The sequence below is a fragment of the Eurosta solidaginis genome, chromosome X (genome assembly GCF_040869045.1).
Source record: "Eurosta solidaginis isolate ZX-2024a chromosome X, ASM4086904v1, whole genome shotgun sequence".
Classification (NCBI taxonomy): Eukaryota; Metazoa; Arthropoda; class Insecta; order Diptera; family Tephritidae; genus Eurosta; species Eurosta solidaginis.
In genome coordinates, this window is record NC_090324.1 from 110359092 (window position 1) to 110381475 (window position 22384).

The 22384-nt window shown below is 43.7% G+C and overlaps 1 protein-coding gene and 1 pseudogene across 1 annotated transcript in view; both read left to right on the forward strand.

The window, feature by feature from the left end:
* Pur-alpha (Purine-rich binding protein-alpha) overlaps window positions 1-22384 on the forward strand; it is a 1789254-nt gene that overhangs the window by 1374672 nt on the left and 392198 nt on the right. The gene's annotated exons all lie outside the window — the stretch shown is intronic.
* LOC137234509 (glycerol-3-phosphate acyltransferase 1, mitochondrial-like) lies at window positions 1865-22019 on the forward strand (annotated as a pseudogene).

Genomic DNA, 22384 nt, shown 5'->3' on the forward strand with positions numbered 1-22384 from the left:
GGCGCTGTGGTCCGAGGTGACCAAATGACCCAGGTGGCGATAAAGCTTCGTGCTGGCCTTTACGCCGGTGGTAGTGTCCTCACTAGGTTAAGATTTATTACCACCCAATTTTTTTACATTTGCTGCGCTGCATACAATTGCCACTTGAACATGCCTAATGGTTGATAGGTTAAATGCAAATCTCATTCTGGCGTTGTTTCCTTGATGGGAAAATGTTCACGTTGTAGGTTCCAATAATCATTTATAAACACACTAGGTAAATACGTTTTACCACCATCATCTTTTTTGGTGTCGATCTGGCCGGAAACTCGGCGATTTTTCTCGATTTTTATTTCTTACCAAAATTTTTTTTATCTTTCTTCGTGTGTATGCAGCCTGAAACTCGTGCCTTTTCTTCCCTAGTGATGGCCGGTCTGTCTTTTTCTTGTTTTCGATATGTTTTTATCGCAACTTTCGCAACATCGCTAGGTGCGTTCGCGTGAACACGCTCCCCAGTGGATCGTAGCCGTAGACCGTAGCGGCAGACCGTAACAACCCATGCAAGCATCACCATCCTTCCAATCAGCCGGTGTGGCACATAGACTTTCATCAAAATTACGGCCAATAGTTGCAGGATAACAAATTGATGCGCACAATTTCTGTTTTCCATCAAAAAGGTATACAGCCCGGTAAGCGGTATACCATCCCTGCCCAATTCATCTTTATCCAGCATTTTCGGTTTTGTACGCTATCTCACGGCTTTCGTCAGCAATTACAGGAAAATCCAAGGAATGATTTGTAACTAACTGTATGAGAGCACAAAAGTCACCAAAAAGCGAAAAATCTGAAGAGAAAAAGAGAAATTAATTAACAAGAAAACCAAATCTACAACCAAGAATACTCACCACCGCGTGTTTTAAATGAATGACATTTTTTTCATTCAGGAAGTGAAAAAGCGTAGCAAATGTCAAAATGTCTACACTTCACTTCTGACAGTCAAGCAGTCAAGCGTTCCAATTACAGACGTTAGGCCTCATGCCCTAATCATTTCGGACACCACATAACGCATGTCGCGTATTACATCTCTCTACCAAGCATTCATTTGGTCGAGATTTATACTCAATTATACGTATTTCAACATTATCAACAATACACGTCGAAAATAATGTTGAAGGGTGAAAACACAACTGCACAAGCAATTTTTTTTTTGGATACTTTCAGCCAAGTTGCGAACCGTGTGGTGGCAGGTTACTTGTGGTAAAACAAAACACACCACAAGTTATTTAGTACGAAACTCAGCGACATCTACCGACAAAAGGTCGAATTATGTAAAAGTAGAATACCCAACGCACCATGTAGATGCGCGGGTATTATAATCAAGAGTTGTACCTTTTTCGGCTAATTCCATAAAGTTTATTATTTTTGTTAGGGGAAGGGGGCAGGAAATTTGTTGGCACTTTAGCACCAACAACAAAGTCACAACTCACCCATTAGGGATTGGCAGATACACCCACTCACACTTTCTACTTATTTACCCGGTACCGAGTAACCAGAATTGGCCCGCGCCATGTATCCGCGAAACATATAATTCACCACCCCTCCGGGTGTCCGAACGTAGTCAAGTTTCTACCTTAGGCCACAGTCTTATAGTCCCAGCCATCAGCTGACAAAGAAACGTAGGACAGGGTTGCACGGAACATTTTGCATAACGATACGGGCAGATAGAACCCGTCGTGAATAAAGTCTCACCAACCTGACAATTCAGACCAAAAATCTCAACCGATTAGGATGCTAGAGATATATTTCACCCCCTCAAATGACCACTCGCCCCTGCACTTCGATAATGACCCGACCTATTCACACCTATTGGATTCCTTTCAGAAAAATGGGTCGTTTTGCCGCTTTGAAACGTAATGCCGCCGCGAACGAAGCGCGTTATTCATCGGAATGCCGAGTGTGTCTTGAGAGACACCCTATCCGCCTGTGCCCCATCTATCAGGCGAAAAAGCCAGAAGAGCGCCTCTACGTAGCCATACGTGAAAGCTACTGCGGAAATTGTCTGGCGCTTGATCACCACTCTAACGCGTGCCCAAGGCAAGGGCGATGTAAACGGTGCTACTACGAGAAGCCCGCTCCAAGCCATGGAGCGTCCAAATGGAAGAGGAGCTAGACTCACCCCGAGAGTGGATAGGATAGGATAGGTTATGTGGTAGCTGCCCTGATAAGGATATCTCACTTGGACAACACGAAGGTCCGTTGTGATACCACATACACCAAAAATAACGGGACTTAGATCTAGCTACTTAGAGAATCGTTGGGTAGCAACGATAAAGCTCCGAATGATACCGATCTCAACTTTGGATAAATCCTCGGGAGATCCAAGTGAGTCGCGACCGAAGTATTTTCGCCTAGTTTTGGCAAAAGCTGGGCAATAAAGCATAAAGTGATTTGGTGATTCCACCTCATCATCCTCCATACAGCTGCAGCAGGATTGAGTTTCCAGTATATTGAGACGTACCGCATGGATACCCCTGGGACAGTGCCCTGTCAAAACCCCAATGACCATTGATAGGTGAGCCTTAGTGAACCCAATTATTTCAGCAGACCTCCTGCCATCCACTTTCGGTCAGAAAGATCTTGCTACCCTGCAAGACGTGGTGTCCGCCCAACGTTTGCTGAGCTGACTCGAGGCCAGCTATGGAGGAGCAATCCACAGGTGGCCAGCGGGATCCCGAAATCCCTACAGCCATCTTCAACCGGTTCAGTTGTACCGATGCGGGCTAAGGGATCTGCTTAACAGTTACCCGGGATATCACTACGGCCCTAGACCCAGATAATCTTAATTGTAAAATAATTCGATGCAATCGCAAGCGAGGTCAGGCACTCCCAGACCGCCCTCGATCGCACTGTAGTTGAGCTCAAGGCCTTGATAGCCGCTTGGCTATCAGAGTAGATGTTAAATTCCCTAACCCTAGTAGCACTGGATAGCATTCCATCCACCGCATCCTTAATCGCTGCAACTTCCGTTCGGAATACACTGCAGTGATCAGCCAACTTAAACTTGCGGCTTAAATTTAGCTCTTGACAAAAGACTGGAAAGAGACTGGGCCTCTTCGTCCACCCCGAAACCAAGATGCCAGCCGAAACGGAGCGGAGACGCGGACTCTTCGCCCGACCATACCACCCACAGCCAAATCATTTCGACCTCGATTGCAGCATGAGATGAAGCGGCTCCAACAAGAGACAGTGGCAGCACAGCGCCATACATGTAACGACCGAGCGGAGACCCGGTCTCTTCGCCGGAAAACCAGGAACTCCCAACGGAGACGACATTCGGGCGACCGCAGAGCGGAGACAAGGCCTCTTCGCCTGCAACCACAACACCACACCCATCATCAGCTGCAGGACCGCCGCAACGGATCCGGATAGTTACAACTCACCACAGTGTCCACCTTCCGGGCAGGGCTCCTAGTCCCGCATTCAGCTGCCACGGCTACCATGATACCAACGGTAGCGATCACACCCACCGCGGTCGTGAAGATAGAAGCTGGGGGCAGCTACACCTCGGATGCTCCCCCACCACCGTGATTGCAGATGAGCTCATCCAGGAGCTCCAACTTCCGGCCAGCAACATTGGCGGGCAAGCAGGATGCCTACTACGTATACGAGGAAGACACGATCAAAACAAAAGTATTACGACCCATGCTGCAGTCGTATCCAATTTTGGGCGCATCGACAGCGCTATCGCAGCCCCGTACGCATATCTCCGTCTGGCGGATCCGCAATTCTATTCATCCGCCCCTATCCGCCTCGTCCTAGGGACAGATGTGTATGCGGAGATAATACTACCAGGGATTCTGCCCACCACGTTTGGCCCTTTGCTAGCTCAGAGTACCATCTTCGGTTGGGTACTCTAACATCAAAATGTTCGGTAACGACCAAAACACATGCGTTTTTATACTTTGTTATTTTTATTGAATTTCTGTTGTACAAAGTTGCAAGAGGTGTACATTTGCAATCTTTTATCGTTATTTCTTATCATTTATTTATTATCTATTGATCTATTACAAAGAGGTGTGCGTTTACAATCTTTTATCGTTACGATACGTTATTTTGTATTGAATTAGTCTCATACAAAATTCTTTGTTTGTTTGTTTCCAATGAATTTGTAATAAACGGCAAGAAATATCAACACGTATATCTTCTTACTTCTTTTCGCAATCCCTAGCTTTAGGCAAACATGGCTCAGGCCTCTAAGCATGACGGGAAAAGTAGCGAATGACCGAGGCATCAGCAACCAAGCTCGCACACTATGCAAACCATCTTGCGTGCCGCCAAGCCGGCGGACTGGCCGTCGTTATGTTAAGTTTTATTTTTTTCTCTTCTTCACGGTCGGTGATATTTGGAGGACTGTGAGGTTGCGTACCACAAGGGGGCGGCATGGTTAGGCCCAATGCCTAACTTTTACTTGATTGACGGCGCCCCTCCCTAACGTTTTAATAATATTTCCAGCCACCCACACTCACGCCGCATTTTTGTGCTTGCATACACATTAGGCCGGGTCGATTTGTGGGGAGGCAAAAAAATCGCCCATTGATCTGCGAAAACCATATTATAGGGATCAAAATAAGAAATTTTGCCGAAGGAACCATACCTCTAAAACGAATTCTGATGTCCCCCCCCTGTGGGTCGTAGGGGCAAATTTTGAAAAATCCCACTTTGAAATGCCTATGTTTTTCCTTTTTGGAGTTTATTTTTCTCTTTAAAAATTTATTTAGTCAGAACATATGTAAATGAAAAAATGAATTTAACTTAGTAATAGAAAAGAAATTAAAAAAAATTATTAGAAATTAGCGTTTTTACAACCCCCTTTTAAAACTAAGGCATCACTGTTGTGCATTTGCATGTCGTAAACATAGTTGTGTGGGTTTTTTATTCAACCGTTTTAAAAAATGAAGGTATCACTGTGCAACAATTGCAGATCGTAAAATTGCTTGTGTTGTTTTTTTAAGCCACCACAAGACACAGCAGGTAGAATTGAAATTGCCCCTACCCAAAAGTTCGACCCAAAGGGGGGGGGGGGGGGGGACTTCAGAATTCGTCTTAGAGGTATGGTTCCTTCGGCAAAGTTTCTTATTTTGATCCCTAGAATACGATTTTCATAGAGCAATGAGCGATTTTTAAATCGACCCGCCCTAATGCACATGCATACGTTTCATACATATGCACGTGTGTGTGTGCAGGTCATCAGCACCCATGCACGTATATGTGGGGGTGGTTGTGTGTGTGGCTTTTCCCCTTCCTAACACCAGACACCTTTTTCGCGGCTCTTTTTTTCGATTGACCGCCAAGCAGTTCACGTCGCCCAGGTGATCACCGTCATTTGTACGTAAAGGTAAATTCATATCATCATTGTACATTTTCTTTCAATTTAATTAAATAAAATATTATATTATATATATTATATTATAATATTATCTTTGTGTTCTCTTTTATTGTATTTCTGAGTGAACCTTCCCGAGATCGACCCTTGTGCGCCCGCCCACTGCCGGTTTACGACGCATTCAGGCCAAACAGACGTATACAACACAAACCTGCTTACAGCACCAAATTAAATACCTTTAGCTTAATCTCAAAAATAAACAATCATTTGTAGACACTAAGCAAGTACAAGGATTGTTAAAAATGGTACAAAATCACTTAACAATAAAAAAAAAGCAGCTAAACAGAGAATACAATATGAAATGTTGTTTAATTTGGTTAGAGAATTGACGTTTCACAAATTGATCATCCATAGAAGATTTTTTTATTAAGGTTTAAACTTGATCGAGGTCCCAAGTTACTTGTCCAGACACTCTGTATAGTTACATGTTTGAAAAAATATATATGCCAAATAGTAAGTCACCATTGGTTATGATTTTTCCGTAGGTTTTATTAATTATAAACCCTTCCATAAATTTTTTATATTTTTCGTTATCGGCTACATTTATAACAACAAACCCGTTTTGAATATGACAAATTAGTATAACAATGCATTATTAACAGACCAATAAAACCAACATAACATTATATTTTATATTTGGTAAAAGTTTGGTGAGACATGGAGTAACTTTAGTTAATTTTTAATAGCTGTCAGCATTAACCCATACGTCTTTGCAGAGTATTTTCTTACTGGGAATTTGAGCTTATACGAATGTTGGAATGTAACTAGATGCAACCCAGTGTTGCCGTTCTCAAATTACCCAAAAAAACAATTTTTAATTCCCCAAAATATCAAAATTTCGTCAAATAAATATTTTTGTTGCTTAGTGATAGGCAAAATAAGTTAACTTCGAACTTGTGACGACTGTAATTTACTTTGAAGCTGTAAAATAAATTGAAGCTAATTTCATTTTGACTATAGCAAGCTATGTTAGCGATTGTATCGTAAGCGCGAAATTATGGATTTCTATTTTTTTAAGTGAATACCTCGCAAGTGATAGTGTAAAATTTCGGGAAATAATAAGAAGTTTATTTTATTTTTTGGTTTGTTTGTGATTTTATGTCATCACAATTATATCGTATTTATTAATTTCAAAGTGTTCCTACTCATAAAATTTTGGACACATGTCTTTACTTTCCAACGAAAATTGGGTGGGTATCATACAAAATATAATTGAAAAATATTTCACATCCATTTTCTGCTCTTTGTTTCCTTTCTGAGATTGTAAGACAAAGGAAGACTTTCCGGTTACCCATATTTTGTATTTTGACATGTATTATTGTTGTTTACTTTAAACATTTTTGTATAAGCCATAAAAGCGACTAAGGTTTATAGCATATAAGAACATTGTAAAATAAGACATATAGGTTTCATAATTTGGTAATAGTCTAGTTGAGGGGACGACTGCTAAGACGCGTCCCAAAATATCGAGAGAGGTGTTAAAAGACGCGTATTGACCTAGACAATAATAATCCGAAGTGGGAAAATAAAAATTTTAACTCTTTCAAAAGATATTAACGAAAAACCGAAAAATTACCCGCTGGTTCCTCCGAAACCGGGGGTGGTATCCATAGTATTTTTGTCCAGAACACGTTTCTGTGTATAAAAAATTACCCTGGGTGGGTCCAACCCCGGTTTGGAGACCAAAACTATATCCGCGCAAAACGCTTACGTTCACAATTTTTTTGTGGGTACTAGAATATCACAACAACCACATAAAAATAGCCAACTTCAACTGCAAATATCTTCGGACAGGGATACAATTTTTTTTTGACACCTCTCTCGATATTTTTGGTAGCGTATTAGCAGTCGACTCAACTAGACTTTTACCCATAATTTAACGCAATCACGCCAATACTGGTCATGACTTCATGGGGTCGGAATAAAAAAATTAGCTTCAGCCGTGAGCTTTAATAAATACTGCAAACTACTGCAACTGTAGCCAACAAAACATGACGCAACCGAAATAGTGAAGTAAAAAATTTATTTAAGACCTTTCATGGAAATCCGTGTCTTCATAGGTAATAAAGAAGAGCGTACTCGAAAATTACCCACGCGCTTTCGAAACTCCCCAAATTTAGCGAATTACCCAGAAAACGGCAACGCTGGCAACAATATTTTACATAAGCGTGGTGGCAGCGGCGCGCACCCACGTAATTGTAAAAAATATAGGTGTAGAAAAAAAAAAAGAAGAAAACAAGAACACAAGAAAAGTTTCATGAATAAATGTAATTACAAAGGGCTTTTTATTGATTATATAGAAATACAACAAGTGTTGTGAAAATTTAGATATTAAATATATTTTAGAAATTTGCACTTACGTGAACGTGAGATGACACCGTGTAGCTTCGCTGGCTGTTGGATTTAAAGAGTACGAACCTCTTTGCAACAAAGCCTATGAACCCGCGATACAGCACCTTCGTTGGGTTTCCCGGCAACAAGGTTGCTATACCGCGGGCGCACAGCGGTAAATGTAAAATACACATACGTAATACTACTCACACACTCCCGTGTGCTAGTGACTGCAAACAGGTGTGGGTGGCAGTGAATTATGTTACGAGGGGGGGGGGGGGGTAGATATATTTAGGTCCGTGACCTAAACATACCGGCCACTTGCCGTAAGCAACAAAGAAAAAAGGAGAAATGAAGGAGCGCCATGGCATCACACGTTCCCCAAGGCGATGCGTCGATGTGCCATGCAGATGCCGTGTGATTGATCCCACGTCTATCTCTTCTGTGGAAAAAGAAAGGAAATTATTAATTAAAGTACGTGGTTTTTTAATTCCGTGCAATATTTACTGAAAGATATATATGAGTATGCATGTCGAAAAATACAGGATATCTATATTGGGTGGACTCCAGACACAACGAGACCGAAAATCGTGGCCTGAGTGAGCAGCCTGCTGACAGTCGAGGAGGGTGAACCGCTGACCATTATATTGACGTAAACGTCGGCACCCAACGTGAGCAGCACCGGTGATGATCGGTAGAACGTCGGATCGGCCAGCTTCATAAACTGAAATGGGGCAGCTACCGACGGGTCCATATTCGCCGTTGGGTTAACGTGTACGTCCAAATTGTAAAGCTTTCAAGGTGACTGATATCGAGAGGATTGAGCGTGTTGTTGCTGCAGAATCCTGATTATGTATGATTAATGTTAATTGTATCTAATATTATATTCTCTTTATTTTTTCTCTAACCTTCTTTTTAAAACATTCTACTGTCCTCCTACACTCTCATCCTATCATATGTTTAATTGTTGTCACTACCGTTTTTTTTTCTATTTTTCAATCATGTGTTTAATTGTCTGTCTTTCTTTATTTTGTCATTCCTCCACTGTTTTTGCCATGGTCTCTTGTACACACATGCGTGTTGCTTTCCTGCCTTTGGTTCGTTCTGTTTTGGTTCAGCTTTATGTGTATGGGGTCATTCCATAGATCTCGCCCTGGCGCTAATGAAAATGATAGAATTTTGATTGATATTTTTTGTAAGCAAAATCATGGCTTCAATGCAGTACATTTTAATGCAACGTAGCCTTAGCCATGACAAACTTGATTTTGTTAGTATGTTTTTGAGGATTCTGCGGTGGATGTGATTTGTGTCTCTGAAACATGGTTCTGCAGTGAGATTCCTGATCTCAACTTTTCGATTAATGGGTACAATCTATTTCGGAATGACGTAGGTACAAAGAAGGAGGGGGAGTTGCAGTGTACTGTAAAAAACACTCAAATCTAGACTACTAAAAACTGCTAATTCCTATGATGCTGAATATATTTTCACTGAACTGTCAGATGGAGTAAATAAAATTATGGTAATATGTCTTTAAACCCCAAAAAAACTTTTCATTAGAATCGTTTTTTGTTTATTTGTCCGAATTTGTAATTGATTATGAACGTATTTTGATTTGTGGTGATTTTAATGTGAACCTATTTGTTAATGATTCCTACAGTAGTAAACTGCTTGACCAGCTTGCAACAGCAGGTCTATGTGTTGTCAATAGTGCTAACCCGACCAGATTTGACAATAATTCTGTACCCAGTCTTCTTGATTATTTTGTAACTTGTGATCCCTGGCACGTCCTAAAATTTGAGCAAATATGCTTTGTTTCTGACCATGATTTGATTTTCTGTACTATAGATGTTGAAATGAACCGTTCTGATTTAGATTGTACGTTTGTGTATCGTGATTTTAAATCGTTGAGTGTTAATGCGTTGTACTCCAATATATGTGGTGTTGATTGGACTGACTGTTGGTTTCTTGACACGGTTGATACCAAGTTAGATTTTCTTAATAACTTGGCCAGATTGTTTAATGTGCATGTGCCTATTCGTTGTGCAATTTTTATTAACAGTTCGTGTCCCTGGTACAATTCGAGAGTTCGATCGGCTATTAAGAAACGTCAAAAATATTATGGCGTAAAAATAGGACAGATATTTCCTGGTGTCGATACAAAGAAGTGCGAAATGAAACAACAGCTATTATCAGGCAGGCAAAGTGTAGGTACAGTAAATCAAAGCTAGATCCCTCACTTCCATCCAAGGAGCTGTGGAGAAACTTAAAAAGGTTTCAAATACATGACAAGGATACCACTAAGTGTGAAATAGATGTGGATGAACTAAATGACTTTTTTGTTAGCACTAACAATGACGTCAATGCTCCAGCCCTGCTAAAAGAGTACTCCTCCTATGTCGGCCCTGATAACAAATTTCAATTTGATACAATTGGCGAGGTTGATGTTTTGAAGTCTTTATTAAGTACAAAATCGAATGCTTTGGGGGAGGATGGAATCTCTCTAAGATTTATTAAGATCGTAATGGAGTTTATACTAGGTCCGCTTACTCACATCATAAATTTCTGCTTCACCTCTTCATGTTTTCCCCCGATGTGGAAGAAAGCAATTATTCTTCCTATTGAAAAAAAAAACTAATGCTACGTGTGCAGGTGATTATAGGCCTATCAGCATACTGCCTACATTTTCGAAGGTATGTGAAAATTTAATGGCAGCACAAATTTCTTACTTTATCCAGCAAAATAAATTACTCCGTCCGTTGCAATCTGGCTCTACAGCAACGGTTAAAGTATTGGATGATATAAGAACTAGTTTTGATACTGGCGACCTAACACTTCTTTGTTTACTAGATTTCTCCAAAGCATTTGATTCTGTGAATCATAAGCTGCTATGTACGAAGCTGAAGTATTACTTCGGATTTGAGGATAGCTCAGTCAAGCTTATTGCCAGTTATCTTAAGGATAGAACGCAGAAAGTTAAATCAGGAAATTCTTTGCCGCAGTCTAAACCTGTGTATGCTGGCGTACCGCAAGGGTCGGTCCTTGGTCTACTTCTGTTTAGTCTATTTGTGAATGATATTTTTGATGTGTGCCAGTATGTCAATATTCATGCATATGCCGATGATATGCAGTTACATTTGTCAAGTCGTATCGGTCTTGTTGAAGATTTATGTTTCAAAATTAATACTGATCTGTCTGCAATCTCTCTTTGGGCTTGTGAAAATTCGTTGTGTTTGAATGCATCCAAGTCTTATGTCTTGCCTATATGTCATAGTGTTGTATATAATATTGACCTTCCTGCGTTGTATATTGGAACTAGTCTACTTAAATTTGTTGACAGAGTAAAAAGTCTAGGTTTTATTGTGAACTGTAAACTTACTTGTAGTGACCATGTCAACAGGGTAGTTACCAATGTTTATGCCATATTACGGAAGTTGGAAAGTGGACTCAGTGTTGCTGTAGCGTTTAACAATGCTACGAGATACGTTTACGGGATTGGTAGATATGATCACATATCTGCCTGGCGAACGAAAATTCTTGGGTGCAGCATTGAAAATTATCTAGCCGCCAGGAATTGTATCTTTATATACAAATTATTATTGTGGAAGACACCAAATTACTTATTCGAAAGGTTGAGACCAGTGAGATCACTGAGACATCAGAGTCTCGTCGTACCATCGCATAATTACTTAACTTCATCTAGACTGTTTTTCATTAGCGCTGTTAAATTATGGAATTCAATCCCAAATAATGTGAAGGCTTGACTAAATAGATTCAACTACAAGGATGTAATACTCAAGTACTTCAAAGCTGTATGAAAACAATGCAAAAACATTGTAAGGGTGTTTAAGATACCTGCTTCTCTTTTCTTTCCCCTTTTCCCACTTTGATCTTGACTATCTTTTCTTCCGTTAAGGTTAGATGTATTCTAAATTTGTTATTTAGATTTAAGTTAGAATATACATATTTACACTATTTTATGTTTAATAACCTAGTTGAAGTACTTCTAAAAAACTATATCTGGTCTTACTCTGTACTACATTGGTAAATAAATAAATAAATGTATATGTAAATATAAATGTAATTCTTGCATAGTTCGCCACTACAGTGGCTTGGGTTGTAACTTTCCCAGCCACCCCATACTTCCCTCTCAATACTAGGGTGCACCGCGAATGGTACGTGGCGTTGGTGCATTCTAGGCGGAGATCCTTTGCCAAATTGGCATCGATAATGGTGGTGGGAGCGCACGCGTCTAAAAGGGTGCGAACCAAATGAAAACGGCCTCCGGCTTCAATACGTACTATTGCCGTCGGCGCAATGGCGATAAGTGATCGCGTTATGGTTGGTGCCACTAGAGTGTTCCGGAGTCGGCCGCTCCTGAAGCTCGTAGGTGCTTGACGTTTCCGAACGAGAGCTTTGTGGTTGTTGCGTACTTTAATCGGGGCCGCCCTTACAGCAAATTGACATGACGAGCGGGACGGGCGCGGTTGCGCGTCTTACGCTGTTTACCAGTAGGGCGGTGCGATGGGCGAAAAGGACGTGTCTCCGCGCCATCCCCGTTTTGTGGGCGCACCAAGGTGCCGTGCATACTCGAGCGGAACTCAGGTCTCTCGTGGTGGTCGAAATCGCTGCGTCTTTAAGCCGCCTTGATGTATCGTATGATTTATCTCTGCCGTATTGGCAATCCTCTCTTCTGCCTCTTCTTCTTCGATCTGCTGTGCCCATGACTTGTATTGCTCAGTAACATGGATGCAGAGTACTCCATCTGAGCTCGCATCATCGTCGTCGTGATGACCTTGCATTGGCAGCCGCGGGTCGTCGTCGATATGGAGCGTAGTATGGTGCTGCTCATTACATCGTCGGCATCGATCCTGGCTGGGGCATATTTCAAGGCGGTGAAATGGCGACAGGCAATTTGGCCATATTTATATATTAATACTTCGCGTAGACGCGCTTCGGCCGAAATACCCCGGTATATCGGGCACAATCTCACTCCGTGAGGCTTGTTGCATAAACGGCACGCGATGATGAACGAATTGGCGCGTGCCTCTGTTTTGGAGCGCTTCAAATTGAATCCAGTCATTTCTGGAAATGGAAGCGTTTAATTTTATGGTCGTATTGGGGTTGTTGGGCGGCCAATGGTGTTTGGGTGGGGTAAAAATAGATATATCCCATATATTTTCGCGAAAGAAACGGAAAATTGAATTTAAATAAAGGATTAAGGGCCATGAGTAAAAACTTATTTGCGCAAAGAACCGAAGAAAAAAAACGGATTTAGTAGTCATCCATGCTATGTGGCTGGTGCTTTAGCACATTTAATACATTTTCGGATTCGATTTATGTCGGTAGATGTCGCCGACATATATTTAAAATTTATTTTAGATTTGTGGTGAACTTTGTTTTCACAACAAGTGGGCTGCCACCACACGGAACGGTTCGAAACCTGGCTGAAAAGGTACAACAAAGTTGCATTTCTATCATTCAGCATTATTTTCGACGTGTATTGTCGATAATGTTGAGATTCGTGGAATTAAGTATTTTAAATCTCGACCAAATGAATGATTGATCGAGATATGTAATACGCAACATATGTGGCGTGTTGTGCTCGATATTTCGTGCGGCATGTAGTGCGTGACGTGTAGTGCGCATGAAGCCTAACGTTTGTATTGCAATAATCATTGACAGTCAGACATTAAATGTAGAGATTTTGACATCTGCTTCGCTTTTCCATTTTCTGAATGGCAGGCATGCTTAAGCATGCCTGCTGAATGGAAAAAAATGTCATTGAAATAAAACACGCGGTGAGTAGGGAAGCTAGTTGATTGATAATTGTAATATGTAATATTCATTTCTCTTTTTGATGCAATTAAACAAGCGGCTGAGCAATTATTTCGTGAACAAAGCGTTGAGGCACAAAAACGTTTAAGGTGAATGGTGAAACAATGAGAAATGCAGCTGAAGACTGAAAAAATTATCAAGAAATACTTACAAATCACGAGCGACTCGCTAAAAGTATTCTAATGAATATGCGCTCAACAATAAATCGTTATTTGATAATGTTAGGATCATCGCTACTCTAAAACCTTTTACCATGTTTTTTTATCTGGCGTTGTTACACATACATTTGTCTCGTAAACATTGAAAAGGGTTTCCGAGCGTGCACCCGGCATGCCACTGATATTTTTCCCGTTACATCGTAGTCATCTGGTTACATTCATTTTAACATATAATGATATACGTAGTCCATTAGTGCCTGCCGGTGATAATTTGCAAATACCAATTTTGGTGGACTTTTACGTGGATTGGGTGCATTCTTTATCAAACGAAAAATCAAAAATGGTGCCCACCGGTGAGTTTTATGTTGTGTTGTGGACGTAAATTTTTTCAAAGGAAAACTTTAGCTGAACATATTGTGCTACATGGTGTAACGTAGCGTTACAATAACGTACCCCCCCCCCCCCCCCCCCCCGTATTTCCTTATTCACTTAAACCTGAACCTACCTGTACTTATTTTTCTATAGCATAGCCACCTGAACCTCCCTGTACTTATTCTTCTATAGCATAGTCAACAACCACTTGTACTTATTCTTCTATAGCATACTCAACAACCACTGATACCAAACCAATGAAAATCATAATAATGGTGTGTTGATTTCTCAACCAGTTTGTGGCACCACCCATATAAACAGCGAATTTGCATTTTTGCAATTCAGTCCTCGCAGATGAGCCAGCGGGAGTGGTTGTCTTTTTAAAGACAAAATTGCCACTCCGGCTAGACAGCTGAGTGGAAGGGGCGCTGTCATGGCGCGGGTCACCCTTCACCCAGGTAAGGACGAGCGGGGCGGATGCCTTTGTGTTATTGCCACCCGTCGCCCCCCTGGGTGTTGAGCGGCCCGACGGCTTGATGACTATGTCGCCCCTCCCCCTCAGCTCCGGCTTCGGCCAGCTGAATGGAAGGGGTACTGTCATGGCGCGGGTCACCCTTCATCCAGGTAAGGACAAGCGGGGCGGATGCCTTTGTGCTATTGCCACCCGTCGCCCCCTGAGTGTTGAGCGGCCCGACGCCTTAATGACTATATAACCCCCTCCCCCTCAGGTCTGGTCTCGGCTAGTTGAGTGGAAGGGGCGCCGTCATGGCACGGGCCACCCTTCACTCAGGTAAGGACGAGCGGGGCGGATGCCTTTGTGCTATTGCCAACCGTCGCCCGCTGGGTGTTGAGCGGCCCGACGCCTTAATGACTATACCCCCCTCCCCCTCAGCTCTGGTTTCGGCCGTGAGCCGATGCGTGCGCAATACGGGCTACCGCTGTGCCGTTAGGGTGCACTTCCCCTCCGCGCGCGGATCGACCCAAGGTGTATCTGCTGGTACAGCCCCGCCCCTCTTACACACCTTCTATTATCGTTCAACTAGGGAGGCGGGGGTGTCCAGCGGTGAAACCAGCACTAACGAGTCCTCGCAGTTTCTCCCACAGGTGACTGACCCCGCCGGCTACCAAGGCTGCCGAAGAAGAACGATTAGCCCGATCCTGTAGAAGCCGACCGACCAATACCAGCCCGTTGGTACGCCCATCCTACCCCGCCCGGGACACGCAGCCGCTGTCCAGGTAAACCCCGTCGCCAGCCTATTTGCCCTCTCACCCCGCCCTGGTACGCGCTCCGTAGCCCACCGACGTTGCATCCGTCACGCCGCTGCTACGACGACCGTTGGCCGTCTGCAATTGTACCGCCGTTAAGCCGCTGCATCCGTCACGCCGCTGCTACGACGACAGTTGGCCGTCTGCCATCCTACCGTCGTTAAGCCGCTGCATCATTTACTCCGCCGCTACGACGACCGTTTGCCGTCCACTGAAATGGGAGAGGCTGATAGAGGAGTGTAAGAAGCATAGCATTCCCGTGGAAGGCCAAACCGTAGCCGATCTACTCCGCGCACTGAGCACGTACGTGCAAGCTAAACGCACGAGGGAATCAAGTGAAGACCTACTGAAGGAGTTGGAGAAGGAAGTAGAAGAGGACGAAGGGAAACCAGTTAAGCTACTAACACCGACACTAAACATCACCCCAACACAACCGACCAAGTCAATAACCGCCATCCAGTTACAAAATTCCCTCTTGCATGCGCATGAGAGAGAACACGCGCAACCGAAATGAGACGAAATGAGCATCAGTGAGCTAATGAATACCGTCCGCCACTGGGATCTGCATTTTTCGGGAGAGGAGTCGCTGCACGAATTTCTGGAGAGAATAGAGGCGCTCGCCGAATTTTACCGCATCCCCTTCGACTGGCTCCTCCTAACGCTGCCGGAACTGCTGCGTGGCAAAGCACTCCAATGGTACCCCATCCGTAAGCAGCAAATCAACCACTGGAGCGACTTTCGAAGGGAGGTGAAATTTTTTTTTTCTGCCTAAGCGTCGTCTTCAATATTTAGAAGAGGCCATCCGAAAACGCGGGCAACAAGGCCAAGAAAAAGCCAAGGACTACGTCCTCGCATTGGAAACGCTGATCCGCCAGCATCCGACAATGTGCAAGGAAAATCACTTCGAGCGAATATACGATGGCCTACGCGTTGAATACCGCCTCTTCGTCAAGCGCAGCGAGTTTAAGATGATCGATTTGCTCTTGGAAATAACGGAAGGATATGAGCTGCTAAAAAGCGAGGAAGCGAAACTGGACAAAGAGGCGATCCACAGCCTGTATCATCTTCAAAAGAAGCACGATAGCAAGGAGTGCTGCTGGCGCTGCAAGGAACGCGGACACCGCCGCTTCCAATGCAGGGGCCGCTGGACAATGTTCTGCTCCAGGTGTGGACAAAACAACATCCTCTCCAGGGACTGCTTATGCCCTTCGACCAACCAATCCACCGACAACAAGACATCCAGGGTGCCGTCAAGTTATGTGAGAGGAAGCCGTCAAGCATTATTTGTGCGGCCACAGAAGCCTATTGAACCACCAGCCTGCGATCCCGCTGCCGAAATGCAAGTAGACGACCGTTTCTATATACCGATAACCATCGAGGGCATGAGCGTGCGCGCGCTAGTGGACACCAGCGCCACCCTTTCATACGTCGATGAGTCAATACGAAATCACCTGGAGAGAAGCAACATCAAACCACGTCTTACCAGGCGGAGCGTCCAATTGGCAGATCAGACGTGTGTCTATAGTTCGAATTCCTACCCAGCAAGGATTACGTACCAAGGACGAATGACTAACACAATGATGTCCGTCATCCCGAACCTGGCAGAACGGACGATCTTAGGAACGGGAAAGGGGAATCACCCTCATGCTAGATGGCCAGCCATTAGAAGTCACCTTGACCAGAAGATCAGCCGAGTTAGACACACTATGTACAATGACCAGCTGGGAACAAGCGAACAATGGCCAAAATTCGGAGCAGGGCACTTTTTCAGCACACTACCAGAAACGATCGAGCACAACCGTTAGCCCAATTACTGCAGCCGTAAGCATAACCGACGGCTGAAGCAACGGTTCTACCCCCGTTGCCGGCTATATAAAAATACAACTTCAATAAAGAGTACCGAAAAAGAGCGCCGTACGCGATATGCGTTGCGCTCTCCCGCCGCCCGTTACAAAACACCGAACCAGGCATATTTTACAAAATGAAAAGCGACAGAGAAGAGCCCGGTGAGATTATTGGCAATCATGCAATAACCGCAGCCATGGGAAATAGTAAACATCGAATTCGTGCCACCACTATCACGTTCCAAGGAAAGAAGCAATTACCTCCTCGCCATGATCTACAAGTTCTACAAGTGGGTGGAGTTAATCCCGGCGCGCCAAGCAAAAACGGCAAGCGTGCTCAAAGCGCTACAAGAAAAGGTCATATACGTACTTGGTTGTCCGAAAACCTTCCTCACCGACAATGGGAAGCAGTTCGGCGGAAAAGCGTTAGCACCGTTCCCGAGCGACCACCGCACATGGTATTAGCAGATTCCACAAATGGCACTTGCAATAAAAAAGACGTCAGAGCGGGTGCACACGAAGGGAGCAGTACCAGTGGGCCAAACGAACAAAAACGGGAAGGGGACCTATTTTTTTCGGGCCACATTTTACCGAATACCTGAAAGCAATGATGAAATCACAACCCGAAGAAGATGGAAACGAAGAAGAAGAATATTATATATTATAATGAATTGTACGAAATATACTCTGTTAGTTTTAAGAACAATGAAGTGTAATTATTCTTACGTTATACAAATGAATTAAAAACATAAACTCTGTTAGATATAAGTGGAATGACTCTGTATATTTTTGAGAAAAAAAGAAACAAAAATTAATAAAGTGCTTCGCCCACATGCACACCGGCATAAGACCTAGGCCATGCCTGGAGATCCATATTTCCCCACCTCAGCTTTCCGTAAACCGAAGTGGGAGGGGGACTGTAACGTAGCGTTACAATAACGTAACCCCCTTGTGTTTCCTTATTCACTTAAACCTGAACCTCCCTGTACTTATTTTCCTATAGCATAGCCAACAAGCACTGATAGCAAACCAATGAAAATCACAATAATGATGTGTTGAATTCTCAACCAGTTTGCGGCACCACCCATATAAACATCGAATTTGCATTTTTGCAATTCAATCCTCGCAGGTGAGCCAGTGGGAGTGGATGTCTTTTTAAAGACATACTTTTCCCTCCTGCTAGCTAGCTGAGTGGAAGGGGGCCGTCATGGCGCGGGTCACGCTTCACCCAAGTACGGCCGAGCGGGGCGGATGCCTTTGTGCTATTGCCACCCGTTGCCCCCCTAGGTGTTGAGCGGCCCGACGCCTTGATGACTATGTCACTCCTCCCCCTCAGCTCTGGCTTCGGCCAGCTGAGTGGAAGGGGCGCTGTCATGGCGCGGGTCACCCTTCACTCAGGTAAGGACGAGCGGGGTGGATGCCTTTGTGCTATTGCCACCCGTCGCCCCCTGGGTTTTGAGCGGCCTGACGCCTTAATACCTATATAACCCCTCCTCCTCAGCTCTGGCTTCGGCCAGTTGAGTGGAAGGGGCGCCGTCACGGCACGGGTCACCCTTCACCCAGGTAAGGACGAGCGGGGCGGATGCCTTTGTGCTATTGCCAACCGTCGCCCCCTGGGTGTTGAGCGGTCCGAAGCCTTAATGACTATACCCCCCTCCCCCTCAGCTGTGGTTTCGGCCGTGAGCCGATGCGTGCGCATAAGGGGCTACCGCTGTGCCGTTAGGGTACACTTCCCCTCCGCGCACGGATCGATCCACGATGTATCGGCTGGCACAACCCCGCCCCTCTTACGCACCTTCTATTAGCGTGCAAGTAGGGAGGCGGGGGTGTCCAGCTGTGAAACCAGCACTAACCAGTCCTCGCAGTCTCTTCCCCAGGCGACCGACCCCGCGGACTACCGATCCGGCCGAAGACTACCGATCAATCCGATACCGTCAACCGACCCCGGCCGGAACGAGCCGCCTCTGTCCAGGCAAATACGGACGGAAACCTACTTCCCCTCTCACCACGGCCCTGGTACGCGCTCCGTAGCCCACCGCCACTGCCGTCGCATCGTCACCCCCTCAGGAGCCGCCACTGCTTCCATCCCGCCGGTGCTACGGCGACCGTTGGCCGTCCGTCATACTACCGTTGTGCCCATCCCGTCTTGCTGGGGCCGCCGCTGCCACACCAACCACTGGCCGTTCGCCGTCATATCGCAATTCAGCCGCCGCTGCTACACCGACCGTGGGCCGTTCGCCATCCTACCGCCGTTAAGCCGCTGCTTTTGTCCTGCCGCTGCTACGATGACCGTTGGCCGTCCACCACCCTACCGCCGTTAAGCCCCTGCTTCCGCACCACCGTACCAATCCGCACGTTACCCGACCGTTCAACCGTCCTACCTAACCTCCTCTGCTCCAACGGCCGTTAGCCGCTGCTCCGCTCCCGCACCATCTTGCGACGGAAAGCTGCTGCCCGTCTAATATCTCCAGCCGTGTGTGCGTGTGTTCGTAACACATAAATATTGTGTATTTATTCAGTAGGGGTTTGTGTGGCCTTTACTCGACTCTGGATTGACTGAGCGTTACCCCAGACTTAGACAAATCCCACCTCATAATTGGAATCCAGAAAATTTTAAATGCAAAATATGCGGAGAAAATTGTAGTAGTAATCGCCATTAGCCGAATATGAAGACGTACATGTTAATCCGTCAAAAGCAAAGGATCGAAAATCGTTTCAATTTAATAAATGCGAGAATGCTTATGCAACAAAGATAGCTTTCGAGCATCACATTTTAGCAAACCATGTACCCAAATCAGAATATAAGTTTACATGTACTGAGTGTAATAAAGTATTTCTTACAAATTATACACTTACTACACACAAAAGAAAAAGTCACGATACAAATAAAATTGTAATTTGTGACAAACGTGGTAAACGAATGCATCTCAATTATATAAAGAAACATCATTTCTTAGAACATTCCGAGACATCTAACAAATATTTTGGGACAATCGAGGAGTCGAGTAGAGGATGTGGTGTCGAAAGAAGTTCTGCCTATTGCCTTGAACTCATAATTCCGTCTAGGTACGTGTATGTATTTTTTTTTTTTTTAGTATAAAGTTTTAAATTTGTTCTAATTATTTCAAGCTTTACTTTTGATTTCGTAGGAAGTGTTAAGCTTCCACACTTTCGAGGTTAATAAATCAAATAAAAAATAGATCCCGTTATTGGAAAAAAAGGATATTTTTATCGCGTAATATTGCAACATTATTTGCAGCATACATTAAAGATGTCGCAAAATGTTGAATTCTTTATTGAGGGTGGACGTACACGTACCGGAAAAACCTTTATATCTAAAGGTGGAATATTATCGGTGATTGTAAATGCATTTATGGATCGTAGTATACCGGATGCACTATTGGTACCTGTTTCAGTAAATTATGAATGTCTAGTTGGCGGAAATCTAGTGCGTGAACAAGAGGGTGAAACGAAGGTGCTAGAGTCATTCTGGAAAGCAATGGCAGGAATTTGGAAGGCCTTGCATTCAAAATACGAACTTATGGTTATCGACTTTAACGAACCTTACTCTGTTAGGGAACTTGTCCAGTCATTTAATAAAATTGTTACATATAACAATAGTTTATACAAACCGGCTGAAAGGGCCTTACAACATAATCAATCAACCTCATCGTTATATGGTACTGACGTGGTATGCGAGGAACATTGTACACTTATTGGTAGTATTTCATGTAAAGTTGTATATGATTGTGCAGCCGCCACATCTGTAATGTCAACAAATGCGCTGGCGTTTTTAATGTTGACTCGTTTTCGTAATGACGGTGAGGTTAACGATATTGCGAAATCATTAGATGCGTTACGTGATCGATTAAAAGGACGCAAAGATATGGCATTTGCTTGGGACTCTGTGCACATCGTAAGCTACTTAAGTGATTTACTGGGCGAAGCATTAATCACAAGAACACAAAAAGAAAGTGGACAAATATACCTACACCCATTGCAAAGTATCGAAAGTCTAATTGAGTTGTCGTACTATTCAAATATGCTTACGCCATATTTTGCATTACAATCATTGCTGATGCTAACGTTTCATGAAATGTTACCAAAACCAGTGGAGAATAAAAAGGAATTGGACCCAGACAATTTACCGAGAGTTTCAAGAAAAAATTTAGTTGATGCTGCTTTGGCATAGGTCATGAATTTATTTTGCATAGGTCAACTCAGTTGCTTAGCAATCTTGTTGAAATTTCATTGATGTACTGATTCTGCATGGTTGTATAAAATTACCTGCGATTAAAGAAGAGCCTGAAAGTGCGGCAGAGAGCCGGAAACTGGCGCGAAATATAGCTGCCTACCTACACGACGATACCGATGACTCTGAATATGCTACATTTGGAAGGACGACGAACCATACAACAATCATTACGACGAAAAAGCAGACATATTTTTGGCATCCGAAACATTGGCTGAACAAAAGCATTATGTGAAGTATTGTCCCCATTCTGTCATACATACCTCTCAATTGCACAATCCATTAGTATTCTTTATAAAAATTCTATGCCCCAAAGTGAGCTTATCAAATTCGCCATTAACGACGTAACAAGTAAAGTGATAAGTGGCGCTTGTCCTTATGCCGAAAGCTTCTCAGCGGATGCAGTACGAAATTGTTTAAAGCTTTTGGAAAAATGGTTTGCGCTGGCAATTTGTAATTACCACGGTTTGCGGTTGCTATCGCTCGGCACACTCTATGAGACATCGAAAGAATCTGTAAAAACAATTGTTGCAATTTAATTGCGGCTGTAGGTTGATTGGATTCACCATAATACATTGCCATTCAGCAAAATGGAATGGTCTACAGACGGTTATCATCTCTTTATGACTTGCAAGAAAAATATATCAGGTACGGCTTTTGAAAAACATGAAGATATTTGTGATGTTTTACAATTAAATTTTGTTAAAGGTACTTTGTCAATGAACCCCTGTATGGCATCGAATTTCCATGTCCTATTCCAAGGGAACGAGAAATTATATATGAACCAAGGAGCAAACCTAGCAGAAATATATTTTGGCTCCAAGTTCACATTTCCTAACAATAACATAAACCCAACCGGTATCCCTGGTACCGAGGATGATCGTATGGAAGGAAAAATGTCCGT